The sequence below is a fragment of the Acanthochromis polyacanthus genome, chromosome 16 (assembly GCF_021347895.1).
Source record: "Acanthochromis polyacanthus isolate Apoly-LR-REF ecotype Palm Island chromosome 16, KAUST_Apoly_ChrSc, whole genome shotgun sequence".
In the NCBI taxonomy this organism is placed as follows: Eukaryota; Metazoa; Chordata; class Actinopteri; family Pomacentridae; genus Acanthochromis; species Acanthochromis polyacanthus.
This window is the reverse complement of record NC_067128.1, coordinates 22,283,001-22,304,660: the sequence shown is the minus strand read 5'-3', so window position 1 is coordinate 22,304,660 and position 21,660 is coordinate 22,283,001. Positions and strand designations below refer to the sequence as shown.

At 42.0% G+C, this 21,660-nt stretch overlaps 2 long non-coding RNA genes across 2 annotated transcripts; one reads left to right on the top strand and one right to left on the bottom strand.

The window, feature by feature from the left end:
* Window positions 1–3,422: 3,422 nt before the first annotated feature.
* Window positions 3,423–14,833, top strand: LOC127537752 (uncharacterized). The gene is made up of 3 exons (XR_007947574.1): window positions 3,423–4,692; window positions 9,367–9,879; window positions 14,542–14,833. It is a non-coding gene; the product is annotated as an uncharacterized LOC127537752 (long non-coding RNA).
* LOC127537748 (uncharacterized) lies at window positions 4,252–12,518 on the bottom strand. Its single transcript, XR_007947570.1, has 3 exons — window positions 11,947–12,518; window positions 6,758–7,605; window positions 4,252–4,415 (listed from the first exon to the last, which is right to left on the bottom strand). It is a non-coding gene; the product is annotated as an uncharacterized LOC127537748 (long non-coding RNA).
* Window positions 14,834–21,660: the final 6,827 nt, after the last annotated feature.

The following is a 21,660-nucleotide window of genomic DNA, read 5'->3' as shown; positions in this document are numbered from 1 at the left end:
GTTTCCCTACACTCTGCAGGCCATGGGGGCTTGATAAAAATGCTAAAAAAATTAAGAGGTACCTTCTCACGAATGGGGTTTGGGACCTTAAAAGTACTAGAAATACTGCACAGAAGTGTTCTAACACCCCTGGGTTCCATTCTACACAAACCTGTGTAATAACCTAGCAAACTGGAGCTTTCTAGGTACCTCAGTTTGGAAAACATGAGCTCCCAAAGTTGAACAAGATTTTTAATTGGCTATTTTTGGTGTCAAAAATCTCAGTGTGGGACAGGTACCAGAGACCCCAAATTTTTCTACAAGACAGTTTCATCTGTCTTCTATCACTGTACAAAAAAGCAGCAGGGTTATATTTGTAGTGACTGAGATATTCTTACTCAAAATGCCATGGGTAATGTCAAAATCGTTTTTTGCTTTTCAGTACTTTAAATTGGGATACAAGTATTAGTAGTCATTCCAATGGTAGTATTATGTATGTTTTGTTCTTTTTGAAATGTTAGTTGTTAAAGGTGACTGCCTTCAAAAAGTGTAATGGTATAACTTAGGTATAACTTAGGTATAGGTTATTTTGCTTGTAACAATTTAACATGTTTAATCCCACTGCACTGATACTGTAAAATTCAACATTACTGTTGTTATTTTTAAATTAATCAGCCATAAACTACTACAGAGCTCCCTGAATTCAAGTTAGTACATGTAATTTGTATGTGTATGTTATAATTACATGTATGGATTGCAAATGGGTGTCAACATGTCATTACACTTTTTGAAGGTAGACACCATTTGAAAATGGTGCAGCAACAACCCCAAGGAATATCTGGTCATTTCACCTGGAATGACCCATACTTCCTTCACTGAGGTTTTCGGTTCTTGTAGATAAAGTAAAATGTCATCTGTATATAGGTTAATTTTGTGTTCAGACTCCAAAGCGCAGATACCTTTGATATCTGTGCTCTGACGTACAACTGTTGCTAATGGTTCGATAAAGATCGCAAACAATAAAGGAGAGAGTGGGCATCCTTGGCAACGTTTATATGCAGTCAAAAACCCTTTCTTAACCGGAATATTAGAAATAACCCGGTTGCGTATGGCCATGTAAACACCCGCAAAAACCCGAATATGCTCATATTCGGGTTTTTAAAACCCCGAATAAGACCCCTGGGTTACTCCTTTTCTAACCCAAATATCTCGTCATATAAACGCACATCGGAATATCCCCATAGAAAGAAACATTAACTTGCGTTCTGCGCATGTTTCATCCGAAAGGAATCTTGGTCTTTTGACTACGGCAACTACTTGTATGCCGCGTCTGGCACGCGACCCATCGGAAATACACAAGGAGAGGTAAACAGACATGGCGAAACCCACACGTGACAGCACAGCACCACACAGCGTCAGCACAGCGTCACACAACAGGAGTAACTCTGTTTAGGCATATAAATGGGTTATTCCAAATGTTTCAGAAACCGGAATATTGACCTTAACCCGAATATTGATGGCATATAAACGTCGTCATTGTCTTGTTCCCCTTTGCAGACTGAAACTTTGTGAAGTGATCCCATTAGTGATGACTGTAGTCTTGGGTGAGTTGTAGAGAGCCGATATCCACTGGATAAACGACTCTCTGAAGCCAAATTTGTGGAGCACAGTGAAGAAAAAAGACCAATTAACTTTGTCAAAGGCTTTTCTGCATCCAGTGACATAACAATAGTTTCTTTGTTGTGGGGTTGCATCAAAGAGATTAGATTAAGAAGTCTTCTGATATTGTTGGTGGCGTGTCGGCCATTTATGAAACCTGTTTGATCATAGTGAATTATTGAGGGGATAATTTTCTCCAACATAGAGGCAAGTGCTTTTGAGATCATTTTGATGTTGGTGTTGATTAGTGACAGAGATCAATAGCTGGAGGGAAGTGTAGGATCTTTGTCTGGTTTCAATAATAATTTAATTGCAGCTGCATTCATGTGCGAAATTATATAACCATTATTTTTAACCTCTGTCACTGTCCTGAAGAAAAGGGGTGCTAACATTGACCAGAAATGTTTAAGAAATTCAGCAGGTAACCCATCAGGACCGGGTGCCTTGCCTGCTGGCATACTGTCTAATGCACACTGTAATTCTTTGATAGACAATGGAGCATCTAGTGTGTCTCTGTAATCTGACGTTACTTCTAGCAAGAAAGTAAAGAAATTTATTAATATCTTGTTCGTTTGGGTTAACTGTTGATGAAATTCTGGTAATAATTATAGAAAGTCTGATTAATTTCCTGGGTTGACTGAGTGTATTTTCCTGAGGGATCCTGAATTGCTGTTATGAAGGATTTTTCTTTACTGTGCTGGAGTTGGTTCGCAAGAAATTTTCCTGATTTATTATTGTGTTCGAAATCATTACATCTCAGCTGTTGTAATAAGAACTCTGTTTTCTTTGATAAGATATCATCGAGGTGTAGTTTAACATTTTGTAGTTCAGACCATAATTGAACACTTCGATTTATTGCATAGTTCTCTGTAAGTTCTTTAATTTTTTCCTAATTTTCTTCCTGCAGTTGTTGATACTTTTTTTTCTTGTACGAGGAGTACGATATTATTTTGCCTCTGATTACGGCTTTTCCAGTTTCCCAAAGTGAAGATGGAGATACATCATTAGAGTCATTGTTTTTTAGAAAATCTGCCCACTCACTTCTTATTATTCGATCAAATTCCTGGTCTTCGAGTAGAGAGATGTTGAGGCGCCAAGTCTGAGGAGGTTTAGGGATGAAAGCTGTTTGCAGGCTGAGAGATATTGGTGCATGGTTGCTGATAGTGATTGGGTGAATTTTAGTAGTAGCTACAGGAGGAAAAAGACTGACATCACTCCACTCATCATCAGCGGGGATTGTGTGGAGCAGGTGTCGGATATCCGCTTCTTGGGTGTTCAGATCGAGGAGGGCCTGACCTGGACAGTGAACACCATGAAGGTGATTAAAAAGGCCCATCAGTATCTTCACTTCCTGAGGACCCTCAAGAATTACAACATTACACAAAGTCTGTTGGTGTCCTTTTACAGGTGCTCCATAGAAGCCATTCTAACATACTGTATGTGTGTATGGTTTAGCAGATGTAATGTGGCCCAGAAAAAGGCTCTCCAACAGGTCGTCAACACAGCCCAGAAGATAATCGGTTGCCCCCTTCCCTCACTGGATGACCTTCACAGTGCTCGTTCTGCTTAAAAAGCTCAGAGCATTGTTAAAGACATTTTCCGTCCTGGTCACTCATTGTTTCAACTTTTGCCATCAGGCAAACGTTACAGGACACTCAAATCAAGAACAAATAGACTGAAAAACAGTTTCTACCCCACAGCAATAACTACCCTCAATGCCTTAAGGAATGTCATGTCTGATTGAGTATTTATTAGGGTGCGAGCACCGAGGGTGCGAAGGACAGGCGGTGCAAGGGCACCGACTGTCCAAGGCACCAGCGGTGCCAAGGACCCTATTGAAACCCTAGGGTTTATTATTATTAGGGTCCGAGCACCGAGGGTGCGAAGGACAGGCGGTGCCAGGGCACCGACTGTCCAAGGCACCAGCGGTGCCAAGGACCCTATTGAAACCCTGGGGTTTATTATTAGGGTCCGAGCACCGAGGGTGCGAAGGACAGGCGGTGCCAGGGCACCGACTGTCCAAGGCACCAGCGGTGCCAAGGACCCTATTGAAACCCTAGGGTTTATTATTAGGGTCCGAGCACTGAGGGTGCGAAGGACAGGCGGTGCCAGGGCACCGACTGTCCAAGGCACCAGCGGTGCCAAGGACCCTATTGAAACCCTAGGGTTTATTAGGGTCCGAGCACCGAGGGTGCGAAGGACAGGCGGTGCCAGGGCACCGACTGTCCAAGGCACCAGCGGTACCAAGGACCCTATTGAAACCCTAGGGTTTATTATTATTATTATTTTTTTTTTTTTTTTTTTTTTTTTTCTCCCGTAAAGTAAATTGGCTTTTTGGCGGCCTTATCATACTCCAAAACGCGTGAAATTTGGCATGCACATCAGGACTGGCGAAAAATTTGATATTTTATGGGAGTTGCGCATGTGCGTGGCAAAATGGCTCTATAGCGCCACCTGCAAACTTGAAAAAGTAGTCATTAGGCCAACTGCCACAATGTTTCATGTACAGCTACAATATTTGGTGGGCATATGCAGAACATCTGGACACACCAAAAAGTCAATTACAGCCACGCCCTAAACCCAACAGGAAGTCGGCCACCTTCAATTTGCTGTAAATTTTTCAAACTTAATCGCTCCTCGGGAAATGACTTGCCTTTTTGGCGGCCTTATCATGAACCAAAACGCGTGAAATTTGGCGTGCACATCAGGACTGGCGAAAAATTTGATATTTTATGGGAGTTGCGCATATGTGTGAAAAAATGGCTCTATAGCGCCACCTGCAAAATTGAAACAGTGGTCATTAGGCCAACTTCCACAATGTTTTATTTACAGCTACAATATTTGGTGGGCATATGCACCACATCAGGACACACCAAAAAGTCAATCACAGCCACACCCTAAACCCAACAGGAAGTCGGCCATCTTGAATTTGCTGTACATTTGTCAAAATTTATAGCTCCTAGTGGATAAGTCTGAGAGAACTGAAATTTGGCCAGTACATGCACCAGACCTTTCTGATGAAAAGTTATCAAAAACTCAACCAGAAGCCAAAAGGTGTGGCCATGGCGGAGCCTCAAACAACTGATCCTTCGCCATGAAACAGGAAGTGGTGTCTAATTCTTCTCAACATGCTCCAATCTGCCTGAAACTTTACATGTATGATGACAGTCCTGTCCTGATGTCATCCACATAGGGATATTCATTGACAGTCATAGCGCCACCTTGTGGTTTCAGGAAATAGACATCTTTTACACTTTCATGCCCTATTGTTACCCAGTTGATCATATTCACTTCAAATGCAGTGACAACAGCCTAAACACATTGATGATGCATCCCAGTGAAAATGGTGACTTGTCATCAAAGGGCGTGTCTGTGGCGGCCAAACCAATTTCGATGTTTCGCCATGAAAATTTAACGATTCATATCTCAGCTGAACAACATCCTATCTGCCTCAGACTTCACATGCTGGATACCAGGTCCAGTCTGAACACATCCACACTCATAAATTTTGAAAAAGTCATAGCGCCACCTGTTGGTAATAGTAAGTTTAAGGCCTTATATTTTCAGGTACAATGGCCCCAAACTTGGTGATATCATGCTGGAAATTGGTCAGTCGAGTCTTCACCTCTTGACAATCACACACTGTGAAGGGTGTGACATTTCATGTAACGCTGTTGCCGTAGCAACCAAATATCGCCATGAAAAACAAAGCCCTTTCTGACAGGTTAGGAATACTCCAATGCTCACAAAAATTACCACACACATCACCATTGACCCAAGGAACAACACTGTATGCATCTCGGCACTGCACATGCTATAGCGCCCCCTACAGTATTTTTAACAAACAGCCCCCCCAGCACGTTTCACCTACATCCATGAAATTTGGGAGGCTTATAGAGCACATCAGGACGCACAAAAAAGCCTCTTGGAGCCATGTCCTAAACCCAACAGGAAGTCGGCCATCTTGGATTAATTGTGAGATTTTTGATGATTTTTCTCATTTTTGAGAGTTAATACCTCCTAGGGGATAATTCCAGGAGACCTGAAATTTTGTCAGTCCACACAGCAGGACTTGGTTTGGAAAAGTTATCAAAAGTTTAACCAGAAGCCAAATGGCGTGGCCATGGCGACCATCAGCGTTTTGATGCTTCGCCATGAAACATCAACTGCTGTATAACTCTCCTCTGCATGCTCCAATCTGCCTCAAACTTTCCATGTGTGATCACAATCCAATCCTGATCACATCTACAGGCCAACAGACACTCTCAGTCGCAGCGCCACCTGATGGAGGGACAGTAAATGCTGTATAACTGGCCTCTACATGATCAAATCAGCCTGAAACTTTTCATGAGTGATCAGAGTCCAACCCTCATCACATCCACTGTGTGAAATACACTCTGAGTTACAGCACCACCTGGTGGATAGACAGGAAATGCTCTATAACTGCTCTGAACATGCTACAGTCTGGCTGAAATTTTAAATGTATGATTGGACTCTGGTCCAGATGCGATTCAGAGGCCGACATACACTCTCAGTCACAGCGCCACCTGGTGGACGTGCGTGGATTCACGACCAGCGTGGATGCGAGGACCCGTCCATCGCTGCTTGCAGCTTTAATTATTATTATTATTTTCTTTTTTTTTTTTTTTTTTTTCTCCCGTAAAGTAAATTGGCTTTTTGGCGGCCTTATCATACTCCAAAACGCGTGAAATTTGGCATGCACATCAGGACTGGCGAAAAATTTGATATTTTATGGGAGTTGCGCATGTGTGTGGCAAAATGGCTCTATAGCGCCACCTGCAAAGTTGAAAAAGTAGTCATTAGGCCAACTGCCACAATGTTTCATGTACAGCTACAATATTTGGTAGGCATATGCAGAACATCCGGACACACCAAAAAGTCAATTACAGCCACGCCCTAAACCCAACAGGAAGTCGGTCATCTTCAATTTGCTGTAAATTTGTCAAAATGAATTTCTCCCGGCAAATGAATTGCCTTTTTGAGGGCCTTATCATAAACCAAAACGCGTGAAATTTGGCGTGCACATCAGGACTGGCGAAAAATTTGATATTTTATGGGAGTTGCGCATATGTGTGGAAAAATGGCTCTATAGCGCCACCTGCAAAATTGAAAAAGTGGTCATTAGGCCAACTTCCACAATGTTTTATTTACAGCTACAATATTTGGTGGGCATATGCACCACATCAGGACACACCAAAAAGTCAATCACAGCCACACCCTAAACCCAACAGGAAGTCGGCCATCTTGAATTTGCTGTACATTTGTCAAAATTTATAGCTCCTAGTGGATAAGTCTGAGAGAACTGAAATTTGGCCAGTACATTCACCAGACCTTTCTGATGAAAAGTTATCAAAAACTCAACCAGAAGCCAAAAGGTGTGGCCATGGCGGAGCCTCAAACAACTGATCCTTCGCCATGAAACAGGAAGTGGTGTCTAATTCTTCTCAACATGCTCCAATCTGCCTGAAACTTTACATGTATGATGACAGTCCTGTCCTGATGTCATCCACATAGGGATATTCATTGACAGTCATAGCGCCACCTTGTGGTTTCAGGAAATAGACATCTTTTACACTTTCATGCCCTATTGTTACCCGGTTGATCATATTCACTTCAAATGCAGTGACAACAGCCTAAACACATTGATGATGCATCCCAGTGAAAATGGTGACTTGTCATCAAAGGGCGTGTCTGTGGCGGCCAAACCAATTTCGATGTTTCGCCATGAAAATTTAACGATTCATATCTCAGCTGAACAACATCCTATCTGCCTCAGACTTCACATGCTGGATACCAGGTCCAGTCTGAACACATCCACACTCATAAATTTTGAAAAAGTCATAGCGCCACCTGTTGGTAATAGTAAGTTTAAGGCCTTATATTTTCAGGTACAATGGCCCCAAACTTGGTGATATCATGCTGGAAATTGGTCAGTCGAGTCTTCACCTCTTGACAATCACACACTGTGAAGGGTGTGACATTTCATGCAACGCTGTTGCCGTAGCAACCAAATATCGCCATGAAAAACAAAGCCCTTTCTGACAGGTTAGGAATACTCCAATGCTCACAAAAATTACCACACACATCACCATAGACCCAAGGAACAACACTGTATGCATCTCGGCACTGCACATGCTATAGCGCCCCCTACAGTATTTTTAACAAACAGCCCCCCCAGCACGTTTCACCTACATCCATGAAATTTGGGAGGCTTATAGAGCACATCAGGACGCACAAAAAAGCCTCTTGGAGCCATGTCCTAAACCCAACAGGAAGTCGGCCATCTTGGATTAATTGTGAGATTTTTGATGATTTTTCTCATTTTTGAGAGTTAATACCTCCTAGGGGATAATTCCAGGAGACCTGAAATTTTGTCAGTCCACACAGCAGGACTTGGTTTGGAAAAGTTATCAAAAGTTCAACCAGAAGCCAAATGGCGTGGCCATGGCGACCATTAGAGTTTTGATGCTTCGCCATGAAACAACAACTGCTGTATAACTCTCCTCTGCATGCTCCAATCTGCCTCAAACTTTCCATGTGTGATCACAATCCAATCCTGATCACATCTACAGGCCAACAGACACTCTCAGTTGCAGCGCCACCTGTTGGAGGGACAATAAATGCTGTATAACTGGCCTCTACATGATCAAATCAGCCTGAAACTTTTCATGAGTGATCAGAGTCAAGCCCTCATCACATCCACTGTTTGAAATACACTCTGAGTTACAGCGCCACCTGGTGGTGGATGGGCAGGAAATGCTGTATAACTAGTCTGAACATGCTCCAATCTGGCTGAAATTTTACGTGTGATTAAACTCTGGTCCAGATGTGATTCAGAGGCCAGCACACACTCTCTGTCACAGCGCCACCTGGTGGACGTGCATTGATTCACCGACCAGCGTGGATGCGAGGACCCGTCCATCACTGCTTGCAGCTTTAATTATTATTATTTTTTTTTATTTTTTCTCCCGTAAAGTAAATTGGCTTTTTGGCGGCCTTATCATACTCCAAAACGCGTGAAATTTGGCATGCACATCAGGACTGGCGAAAAATTTGATATTTTATGGGAGTTGCGCATGTGCGTGGCAAAATGGCTCCATAGCGCCACCTGCAAAGTTGAAAAAGTAGTCATTAGGCCAACTGCCACAATGTTTCATGTACAGCTACAATATTTGGTGGGCATATGCAGAACATCAGGACACACCAAAAAGTCAATCACAGCCACACCCTAAACCCAACAGGAAGTTGGCTATTTTGAATTTGCTGTAAATTTTTCAAACTTAATCGCTCCTCAGGAAATGAATTGCCTTTTTGGCGGCCTTATCATATTCCAAAACGCGTGAAATTTGGCGTGCACATCAGGACTGGCGAAAAATTTGATATTTTATGGGAGTTGCGCATATGTGTGGCAAAATGGCTCTATAGCGCCACCTGCAAAATTGAAAAGTGGTCATTAGGCCAACTTCCACAATGTTTCATTTACAGCTACAATATTTGGTGGGCATATGCACCACATCAGGACACACCAAAAAGTCAATCACAGCCACACCCTAAACCCAACAGGAAGTCGGCCATCTTGAATTTGCTGTACATTTGTCAAAATTTATAGCTCCTAGTGGATAAGTCTGAGAGAACTGAAATTTGGCCAGTACATGCACCAGACCTTTCTGATGAAAAGTTATCAAACACTCAACCAGAAGCCAAAAGGTGTGGCCATGGCAGAGCCTCAAACAACTGATCCTTCGCCATGAAACAGGAAGTGGTGTCTAATTCTTTTCAACATGCTCCAATCTGCCTGAAACTTTACATGTATGATGACAGTCCTGTCCTGATGTCATCCACATAGGGATATTCATTGACAGTCATAGCGCCACCTTGTGGTTTCAGGAAATAGACATATTTTACACTTTCATGCCCTATTGTTACCCGGTTGATCATATTCACTTCAAATGCAGTGACAACAGCCTAAACACATTGATGATGCATCCCAGTGAAAATGGTGACTTGTCATCAAAGGGCGTGTCTGTGGCGGCCAAACCAATTTCGATGATTCGCCATGACAATTTAACGATTCATATCTCAGCTGAACAACATCCTATCTGGCACAAACTTCACATGATGGACACCAGGTCCAGTCTGAACACATCCACACTCATAAATTCTGAAAAAGTCATAGCGCCACCTGTTGGTAATAGTAAGTTTAAGGCCTTATATTTTCAGGTACAATGGCCCCAAACTTGGTAATATCATGCTGGAAATTGGTCAGTCGAGTCTTCACCTCTTGACAATCCCACACTGTCAAGGGTGTGACATTTCATGCAACGCTGTTGCCGTAGCAACCAAATATCGCCATGCAAAACAAAGTGCTGTTTGACAGGTTAGAAATACTCCAGTGCTCACTAAAATTACCACACACATCACCATCGACCCAAGCAACGACACCGTATGCATCTCGGCACTGCACATGCTATAGCGCCCCCTACAGTATTTTTAACAAACAGCCCCCCCAGCACGTTTCACCTACATCCATGAAATTTGGGAAGCTTATAGAGCACATCAGGACGCACAAAAAAGCCTCTTGGAGCCATGTCCTAAACCCAACAGGAAGTCGGCCATCTTGGATTAATTGTGAGATTTTTGATGATTTTTCTCATTTTTGAGAGTTAATACCTCCTAGGGGATAATTCCAGGAGACCTGAAATTTTGTCAGTCCACACAGCAGGACTTGGTTTGGAAAAGTTATCAAAAGTTTAACCAGAAGCCAAATGGTGTGGCCATGGCGACCATTAGAGTTTTGATGCTTCGCCTAGAAACATCAACTGCTGTATAACTCTCCTCTGCATGCTCCAATCTGCCTCAAACTTTCCATGTGTGATCACAATCCAATACTGATCACATCTACAGGCCAACAGACACTCTCAGTTGCAGCGCCACCTGTTGGATGGACAGGAAATGCTGTATAACTGGACTCTACATGGTCAAATCAGCCTTAAACTTTACATGAGTGATCAGAGTCCAACCCTCATCACATCCACTGTTTGAAATACACTCTGAGTTGCAGCGCCACCTGGTGGTGGATGGGCAGGAAATGCTATATAACTAGTCTGAACATGCTCCAATCTGGCTGAAATTTTACGTGTGATTAAACTCTGGTCCAGATGTGATTCAGAGGCCGACACACACTCTCAGTCACAGTGCCACCTGGTGAACGTGCATGGATTCGCCGACCAGCGTGGATGCGAGGACCCGTCCATCGCTGCTTGCAGCTTTAATTAATATTATTTATTTATTTTTTTCTCCCGTAAAGTAAATTGGCTTTTTGGCGGCCTTATCATACTCCAAAACGCGTGAAATTTGGCGTGCACATCAGGACTGGCGAAAAATTTGATATTTTATGGGAGTTGCGCATGTGCGTGGCAAAATGGCTCTATAGCGCCACCTGCAAAGTTGAAAAAGTAGTCATTAGGCCAACTGCCACAATGTTTCATTTACAGCTACAATATTTGGTGGGCATATGCACCACATCAGGACACACCAAAAAGTCAATCACAGCCACGCCCTAAACCCAACAGGAAGTCGGCCATCTTGAATTTGCTGTACATTTGTCAAAATTTATAGCTCCTAGTGGATAAGTCTGAGAGAACTGAAATTTGGCCAGTACATGCACCAGACCTTTCTGATGAAAAGTTATCAAACACTCAACCAGAAGCCAAAAGGTGTGGCCATGGCAGAGCCTCAAACAACTGATCCTTCGCCATGAAACAGGAAGTGGTGTCTAATTCTTCTCAACATGCTCCAATCTGTCTGAAACTTTACATGTATGATGACAGTCCTGTCCTGATGTCATCCACATAGGGATATTCATTGACAGTCATAGCGCCACCTTGTGGTTTCAGGAAATAGACATATTTTACACTTTCATGCCCTATTGTTACCCGGTTGATCATATTCACTTCAAATGCAGTGACAACAGCCTAAACACATTGATGATGCATCCCAGTGAAAATGGTGACTTGTCATCAAAGGGCGTGTCTGTGGCGGCCAAACCAATTTCGATGATTCGCCATGACAATTTAACGATTCATATCTCAGCTGAACAACATCCTATCTGGCACAAACTTCACATGATGGACACCAGGTCCAGTCTGAACACATCCACACTCATAAATTCTGAAAAAGTCATAGCGCCACCTGTTGGTAATAGTAAGTTTAAGGCCTTATATTTTCAGGTACAATGGCCCCAAACTTGGTGATATCATGCTGGAAATTGGTCAGTCGAGTCTTCACCTCTTGACAATCACACACTGTGAAGGGTGTGACATTTCATGCAACGCTGTTACCGTAGCAACCAAATATCGCCATGCAAAACAAAGTGCTGTTTGACAGGTTAGAAATACTCCAATGCTCACAAAAATTACCACACACATCACCATTGACCCAAGGAACAACACTGTATGCATCTCGGCACTGCACATGCTATAGCGCCCCCTACAGTATTTTTAACAAACAGCCCCCCCAGCACGTTTCACCTACATCCATGAAATTTGGGAGGCTTATAGAGCACATCAGGACGCACAAAAAAGCCTCTTGGAGCCATGTCCTAAACCCAACAGGAAGTCGGCCATCTTGGATTAATTGTGAGATTTTTGATGATTTTTCTCTTTTTTGAGAGTTAATACCTCCTAGGGGATAATTCCAGGAGACCTGAAATTTTGTCAGTCCACACAGCAGGACTTGGTTTGGAAAAGTTATCAAAAGTTTAACCAGAAGCCAAATGGTGTGGCCATGGCGACCATTAGAGTTTTGATGCTTCGCCTAGAAACATCAACTGCTGTATAACTCTCCTCTGCATGCTCCAATCTGCCTCAAACTTTTCATGTGTGATCACAATCCAATACTGATCACATCTACAGGCCAACAGACACTCTCAGTTGCAGCGCCACCTGTTGGATGGACAGGAAATGCTGTATAACTGGACTCTACATGGTCAAATCAGCCTTAAACTTTACATGAGTGATCAGAGTCCAACCCTCATCACATCCACTGTTTGAAATACACTCTGAGTTGCAGCGCCACCTGGTGGTGGATGGGCAGGAAATGCTATATAACTAGTCTGAACATGCTCCAATCTGGCTGAAATTTTACGTGTGATTAAACTCTGGTCCAGATGTGATTCAGAGGCCGACACACACTCTCAGTCACAGTGCCACCTGGTGAACGTGCATGGATTCGCCGACCAGCGTGGATGCGAGGACCCGTCCATCGCTGCTTGCAGCTTTAATTAATATTATTTATTTATTTTTTTCTCCCGTAAAGTAAATTGGCTTTTTGGCGGCCTTATCATACTCCAAAACGCGTGAAATTTGGCATGCACATCAGGACTGGCGAAAAATTTGATATTTTATGGGAGTTGCGCATGTGCGTGGCAAAATGGCTCTATAGCGCCACCTGCAAAGTTGAAAAAGTAGTCATTAGGCCAACTGCCACAACGTTTCATTTACAGCTACAATACTTGGTGGGCATATGCAGAACATCAGGACACACCAAAAAGTCAATCACAGCCACGCCCTAAACCCAACAGGAAGTCGGCCATCTTCAATTTGCTGTAAATTTTTCAAACTTAATCGCTCCTCGGGAAATGAATTGCCTTTTTGGCGGCCTTATCATATTCCAAAATGCGTGAAATTTGGCGTGCACATCAGGACTGGCGAAAAATTTGATATTTTATGGGAGTTGCGCATGTGTGTGGCAAAATGGCTCTATTGCGCCACCTGCAAAATTGAAAAGTGGTCATTAGGCCAACTTCCACAATGTTTCGTTTACAGCTACAATATTTGGTGGGCATATGCACCACATCAGGACACACCAAAAAGTCAATCACAGCCACGCCCTAAACCCAACAGGAAGTCGGCCATCTTCAATTTGCTGTAAATTTGTCAAAATGAATTTCTCCCGGCAAATGAATTGCCTTTTTGAGGGCCTTATCATAAACCAAAACGCGTGAAATTTGGCGTGCACATCGGGACTGGCGAAAAATTTGATATTTTATGGGAGTTGCACATGTGTGTGGCAAAATGGCTCTATAGCGCCACCTACAAAATTGAAAAAGTGGTCATTAGGCCAACTTCCACAATGTTTCATTTACAGCTACAATATTTGGTGGGCATATGCACCACATCAGGACACACCAAAAAGTCAATCACAGCCACACCCTAAACCCAACAGGAAGTCGGCCATCTTGAATTTGCTGTACATCTGTCAAAATTAATAGCTCCTAGTGGATAAGTCTGAGAGAACTGAAATTTGGCCAGTACATGCACCAGACCTTTCTGATGAACAGTTATCAAAAACTCAACCAGAAGCCAAAAGGTGTGGCCATGGCGGAGCCTCAAACAACTGATCCTTCGCCATGAAACAGGAAGTGGTGTCTAATTCTTCTCAACATGCTCCAATCTGCCTGAAACTTTACATGTATGATGACAGTCCTGTCCTGATGTCATCCACATAGGGATATTCATTGACAGTCATAGCGCCACCTTGTGGTTTCAGGAAATAGACATATTTTACACTTTCATGCCCTATTGTTACCCGGTTGATCATATTCACTTCAAATGCAGTGACAACAGCCTAAACACATTGATGATGCATCCCAGTGAAAATGGTGACTTGTCATCAAAGGGCGTGTCTGTGGCGGCCAAACCAATTTCGATGTTTCGCCATGAAAATTTAACGATTCATATCTCAGCTGAACAACATCCTATCTGCCTCAGACTTCACATGCTGGATACCAGGTCCAGTCTGAACACATCCACACTCATAAATTTTGAAAAAGTCATAGCGCCACCTGTTGGTAATAGTAAGTTTAAGGCCTTATATTTTCAGGTACAATGGCCCCAAACTTGGTGATATCATGCTGGAAATTGGTCAGTCGAGTCTTCACCTCTTGACAATCACACACTGTGAAGGGTGTGACATTTCATGCAACGCTGTTACCGTAGCAACCAAATATCGCCATGCAAAACAAAGCCCTTTCTGACAGGTTAGGAATACTCCAATGCTCACAAAAATTACCACACACATCACCATTGACCCAAGGAACAACACTGTATGCATCTCGGCACTGCACATGCTATAGCGCCCCCTACAGTATTTTTAACAAACAGCCCCCCCAGCACGTTTTACCTACATCCATGAAATTTGGGAGGCTTATAGAGCACATCAGGACGCACAAAAAAGCCTCTTGGAGCCATGCCCTAAATCCAACAGGAAGTTGGCCATCTTGGATTGATTGTGAGATTTTTGATGATTTTTCTCATTTTTGAGAATGAATACCTCCAAGGGGATAATTCCAGGAGACCTGAAATTTTGTCAGTCCACACAGCAGGACTTGGTTTGGAAAAGTTATCAAAAGTTCAACCAGAAGCCAAATGGTGTGGCCATGACGACCATCACAATTTTGATGCTTCGCCATGAAACAACAGCTGCTTTATAACTATCCTCTGAATGCACCAATCTGCCTCAAACTTTACATGTGTAATCACACTGCAATCCTGATCAATTCCATAGGCCAACATACCCTTTCAGTCATGGCGCCACCTGTTGGATGGACAGGAAATGCTTTATAAGTAGCCTGTACGTTTTCCAATCAGCCTTAAACTTTACATGACTGATCAGAGTCCAACCCTGATCACATCCACTGCTTGAAATACATTCTCAGTCGCAGTGCCACCTGGTGGATAGACAGAAAATGCTCTATAACTGCTCTGAACATGCTACAGTCTGACTGAAATTTTACATGTATGATTGGACTCTGGTCCAGATGCGATTCAGAGGCCGAAATACACTGTCAGTCACAGCGCCACCTGGTGGATTCACCGACCAGCGTGGATGCGAGGACCCGTCCATCGCTGCTTGCAGCTTTAATTTATTTATTGTTTTTCTATTTATTAACTTGCGTTGTCTTTTTGTAAATGATGCACTGACTGTCTGGCACTTTTAAATTTCGTTGTACTGGCTACAATGACAATAAAGGACTATTCTATTCTATTCTATTCTGTGTGTGATAGAGTTATTTGAGAAAAAAGTATAGTCCCTCTTTGTTGGGTTTTTGAGTCTTCAGACATCTTCTAGTCCAAAATCTTTCATGTAATCCTGTATGACTTTAGCTGATTGTGATTGTTTTGCATGTACTGGACTATTAGATCGATCTAGTGAAGGGTTTAATACTATGTTGAAGTCGCCACTGATAATGGTTGTTGAGTTAGCAGATAAGTCTGCTAATTGAGAGAAAACAACGTGAAAGAAGGCTGGATCATCATTATTCATCATACAGATTTCCAATTGAACATAATTTATTAAAGATTGATGCCTAAATAATAATATATCTGCCCTCTGAGTTACTGTGCTATTTAAAGGGAATGTTACTCTCTTATGGATTAGAATGGAGACCCCTCTTTGCCTGCTGTTATAACAAGATGAAAAGATGACATTATAATTCATATCTAATAGAGATTTTCTTCTGATTGTAGTAAATGCGTTTCTTGGAAGTGCAAAATATCTGCTTTTAATTTAGAGACATAATCCATGATTTTAACTCTTTTTGTTTGTGAGCGTATGCCATGAACATTCCAGGCTACAATATTTAACTTGAACATAGAGAGAGAAGTTCAGTCATTGAATATGTAGCAATATAAAATATTGTCTGTGTACACACATGGACAAAATTGTTGGTACCCCTCAGTTAAAGAAGGAAAAACCCACAATTCTCACTGAAATCACTTGAAACTCACAAAAGTAACAATACATAAAAATTTATTGAAAATTAAATAATCAAAAACAGCCATTACTTTTGAATTGTTGATTAACATAATTATTTAAAAAAACAAACTAATGAAACAGGCCTGGACAAAAATGATGGTACCTCTATAAAAGATTGAAAACTATTTGACCAGAGTGACATGATTAACTCAGGTGTGTCATTTAATTGACATCACAGGTGTTTCCAAACGCATAATCAGTCAGTCTGCCTATTTAAAGGGAGACAAGTAGTCACCCTGCTGTTTGGTGAAAAGGTGTGTACCACACTGAACATGGACAACAGAAAGCGAAGGAGAGAATTGTCCCAGGACATCCGAAAAAAAATTATAGACAAACATCTTAAAGGTAAAGGCTATAAGACCATCTCTAAACAGCTTGAAGTTCCTGTGACAACAGTGGCTCATATTATTCAGAAGTTCAAGACCCACGGGACAGTAGCCAACCTCCCTGGACGTGGCCGCAAGAGGAAAATTGATGACAAATTGAAGAGACGGATCATTCGAATTGTATCCAAAGAGCCCAGAGCAACCTCCAAAGAAATTAAAGGTGAACTCCAAGGCCAAGGTACATCGGTGTCAGATCGCACCATTCGTCGTTGTTTGAACCAAAGTGGACTTCATGGGAGACGACCAAGGAGGACACCACTGCTGAAAAAAACTCATAAAAAAGCCAGACTGGAATTTGCAAAAATGCATGTTGACAAGCCACAAAGCTTCTGGGAGAATGTCCTTTGGACAGATGAGACCAAACTGGAGCTTTTTGGTAAGGCACATCAACTCTATGTTCATAGACTCAAAAACCAAGCATACGAAGAAAAGAACACTGTCCCTACGGTGAAACATGGAGGAGGCTCAGTAATGTTTTGGGGCTGCTTTGCTGCATCTGGCACAGGGTGTCTTGAAAGTGTGCAAGGTACGATGAAATCTGAAGACTATCAAGGCATTCTGGAGAGAAATGTGCTGCCTAGTGTCAGAAAGCTTGGTCTCAGTCGCAGGTCATGGGTCTTCCAACAGGACAACCATCCAAAACACACAGCCAAAAACACCCAAGAATGGCTGAGAGAAAAGCGTTGGACTATTCTAAAGTGGCCTTCTATGAGCCCAGATCTGAATCCCATTGAACATATGTGGAAGGAGCTGAAACATGCCATTTGGAGAAGACACCCATCAAACCTGAGACAACTGGAGCTGTTTGCTCATGAGGAGTGGGCCAAAATACCTGTTGACAGCTGCAGAACGCTCATTGACCAATACAGAAATCGTTTAATTGCAGTGATTGCCTCAAAAGGTTGTGCAACAAAATATTAAGTTATGGGTACCATCATTTTTGTCCAGCCCTATTTCATTAGTTTGTTTTTTTAAATAATTATGTTAATCAACAATTCAAAAGTAATGGCTGATTTTGATTATTTAATTTTCAATAAATTTTTATTTATTGTTACTTTTGTGAGTTTCAAGTGATTTCAGTGAGAATTGTGGGTTTTTCCTTCTTTAACTGAGGGGTACCAACAATTTTGTCCACGTGTGTATGTCCTTATGAGCTGTTTGTTGCTGTCTGTGAGCTGTGGGAGAGAGATGTACATAGTAAGTCAGCATCTATATATACATTATATAAGAGCACAACATTGCCTGAAAAACTATCAACAAACACGTTATAAAACATACAAGCACAATAAACATGGGGGGTACATAGGGTGTGAGTGAAAGTGAGGGGGTGAGTGTGTGAGAGGGGGAGAGGGGTAAAGGGAAACATATAGAGTGATTCTACCACTGTCGTGTAATGGCCTAGGTCAAGGTTCAGTGTGGTGTGGTTCAGTTTTTTGTGTTTTCTGAAAAACCTGAAAAGTTACTTAGGCCAATATTCTAAGAGGGTGTCGATATGCAAGTTTTTGTCACAGATCAATGGTTGTGACATCAGAAAGCAGCCAGCAGATGGCAACACTGACACAGTAAATACAAATTTGTATTCTATCTGCAATATATCGTCACTATAAATGTTTGGACATTGTTTTCACAGTTTTCCCAAAAAGTAAAACAGCAAGGTAAAGTGTACATAATTTGGGATTATAAATGGGATTTTTAAAATCTTCATTATTAACCTATGGCCGGTTCCTCAGATATGTTACAGTCTTTTCAAAGTACTCCAAATCCAAGTTTTTTCAGGATTTTCGGGAAATCCTGGTAATGTAAATAGACCAGTGACAGGACAACCAAACCTTTACTTGCCAAGAGGCTGACTCTGGGTTCACTAAGACCTCCGCCAAAAGTATACAAGTCCATAATCCCTGGGAATGGACTCTTTCCTGAAGAGAGAAAAAAAAACATAAAAAATGAAAGAATATTCATTAAATAAAGAAACTAAGCACTGACACTGTTCTTAATTCTATGCATGAATGAATGGAACACTAGTTTCACTAAAACACACTCACCTGGTGGTATGAAAAGGACTCCTCGTATTTTTTCCTTCCTCCAGAGGTATTCTCTTCCTCCCCTCAGTCATGTATTCTCTCTCATTGGTTTCAGATGCTAAGATAAACCCAGTCTCTCCATTCACAGATTCTAACTCTACCAATGTTGGGCCGAGCACATTTTTCTTTGTGAATTTATTGTGAGGAATGTCTGGTACCATGGCCCAAAACAAACTCCTGGGCTCCATACGTGTAACTTCCACCCAGGTCAGCTGTACTGATTTGTGAGGTGCAAGTCTCTCTACTTTTACCTGCACCAGTTTATCAAATAAATAAAGAACACTGGGGAGAATTTTCAAGTGGATCTGTGAGTAAGCCATTTCAAATGTTCGGGATGTCAACAGTGAATGATATTAATTGTCCTGCTCTTTATTTCAGTTTCGCTGGTAGAGCCCTGGGGTCACCGCGTCTGTCAAGGTAGTCAAGGAAAAATGAAAGTGAATGCACAAGCAAAAATCACCTCTCTATGCCTCAGTGCTATCATTGTTTTTCTTAAAACACATTCATTAACCAATTTAAAAATGAGAAACTTTACAATGTGGAATCACAAAGAGTCTGGGTCTCAAAAAGGAAACTTAGTATTTAGTACTGCATAAATAAGCACCAATGTATTTGCAAAAACCACATCTTCAATAGAAAACAGACACATTCATTCAAATATTGAAAACAAGGAATCAAGAGCACAAACATTATTCTGCACAGAAGTGATAAATCCAGGTTTAAGGGCGAATCTGTCTTACAGACTCTATGATCTTCAAATTAACCTTTCACTCAATTAAGACAGTTAATTTGTCACATATGCAGCACTGATGTGTTCCATCTGTCAGAGTATATGGGAAAAAAAACTGGATAAACTATACATGCCACACTATGGTTTGCCACTGACTACATGAGACTGAACTGTGTCTATAACTAAAGAGAATAATGCAGTGAATGTTCCGCTGGCGGAGTAAAAGGCATGTCAGGACAAATGGTTGCAGGGTAATGTTTAACTGGGTGAAGGGTCAAATAAAACAGTTCATTACTCTGCAGACCAAACAACTAGCATCCAAAATACAACAGATAACTTCCACCTGTTATTGTATTAAAAGCTAACGCTGAACTGTCAGCATCATAATGTCAGGCTGTTGTGTTTTTGGTTGTGCGAACCGAAATACTCAAGAGGGACATAAGTTCTACCGCATGCCAATTGGCTCTCAGCCGTTTCAGAGCAATCGAAGGCAGCTGTGGTTCCAGGTTATCAAGCCAGCGGATTGGACGGAGGATACCATCAACAATGCACGCGTGTGCTCTGTTGTGGCAAATAAAGTGAAATCAGTGCAAAATATACTGACGAGCTGTTGGTTCCCACACGATTAGAGCCACTAATAAAAACCCTGTTGACTGTTGTGACAGGGGGACATAAAAAATAAAGCGGCTGGAATCGCCGCCATAAAGGTGCAGTTTGCTGTGTGTATGCAGTTCTCCACTTTGTTGATGATCACCCATGCCTCATACATCGTAGTCTTCTGCCCTTGCCTTTGGCTGGGTAGGATTTCAGACATCAAAACACAAAACTCTTTGTCACAGAGTGTCCTTGTATCTCACCTGTACCTGTCCACAAATTGCATAATCATAGGCCTCCATAGATTTGTATGCTCGCAGCTTCTCTTTAGTGTACACTCTAGGTTTTTCAAATAAATACAAATACATATCAGGCCACTGAATATTGGGCCACTTACTAACGTCATAGTCCTGTTCAGTAAGTGTACAGGGATCTGGGAGCCTCTTGCCATTTGTTAAAGTGATCTTTTTAAAGTATTTTTCGTGATCTTTTACTGATAATGCACCCGCATGGCTTGACAAGCCACTGCCAGCCGCCATACTTCCGTTGCCAGGGTGCGCGCGCAGCCCTCTTTATTTATCTACAGTAAATGGGTCTATTAACGCGATAGATAGATAGATAGATAGATAGATAGATAGATAGATAGATAGATAGATAGATAGATAGATAGATAGCACAAAAACAGGCCCTAACAGGCTGTGCAAAGAGGCCCCTAGAACAGTCCAGTGGTAACGGGAGCATTAGGCTGTGGTGTCCAGACTGAGGAGTGGCTCCAGCAGATTTCAAGGTCTAGGTCTAGAAGGTTGTTCATGGGAACAACTAAGATGTACAGAACCTTCAAACTCTTTCAGCAAATATGATAGAAACTTATACTTGTCGTTAGAGAAAGGCAATGCAATCACAAGATGTCAAGGTGTATTAGCACAAAGTTTGAATACTGGGAAAGCCTGAAAGATTAGTGTCAGTCTTCTCGTACAAGCACAGTGTAGCTTGATATTTGGAGCATGACCCGTCTCCTCATAATGAATACAAGAACATGATGGGAAGCTCATTAGTACCGCATGTTTTTCTCTGTTGACCAGATTACTGCCCATATTTTTTTCTTTAATGATCAATTGGAAGGACACTGACCTCTACTATCTCTTCTTTATTTCTAGGGTAGAACTGTAGGTGTCTTCTCAGAGGTTCTTTAAATGCCTCAATGGCATGTCATGCTGGAGTTGTATCCTATTATTCACTGGCTGGCCAGTGCTATGATTTCAAAACCTCTGCTGTTCTGATGATTTCCTCTAAGGGAGAAAGAAGAGAAGTGAATAATTCATAGACAAAGTGGGAGAATGAAGACAGGACGGGATTGTAAGCTCAGGATATGAGCCAGACTTAACCAGAATGA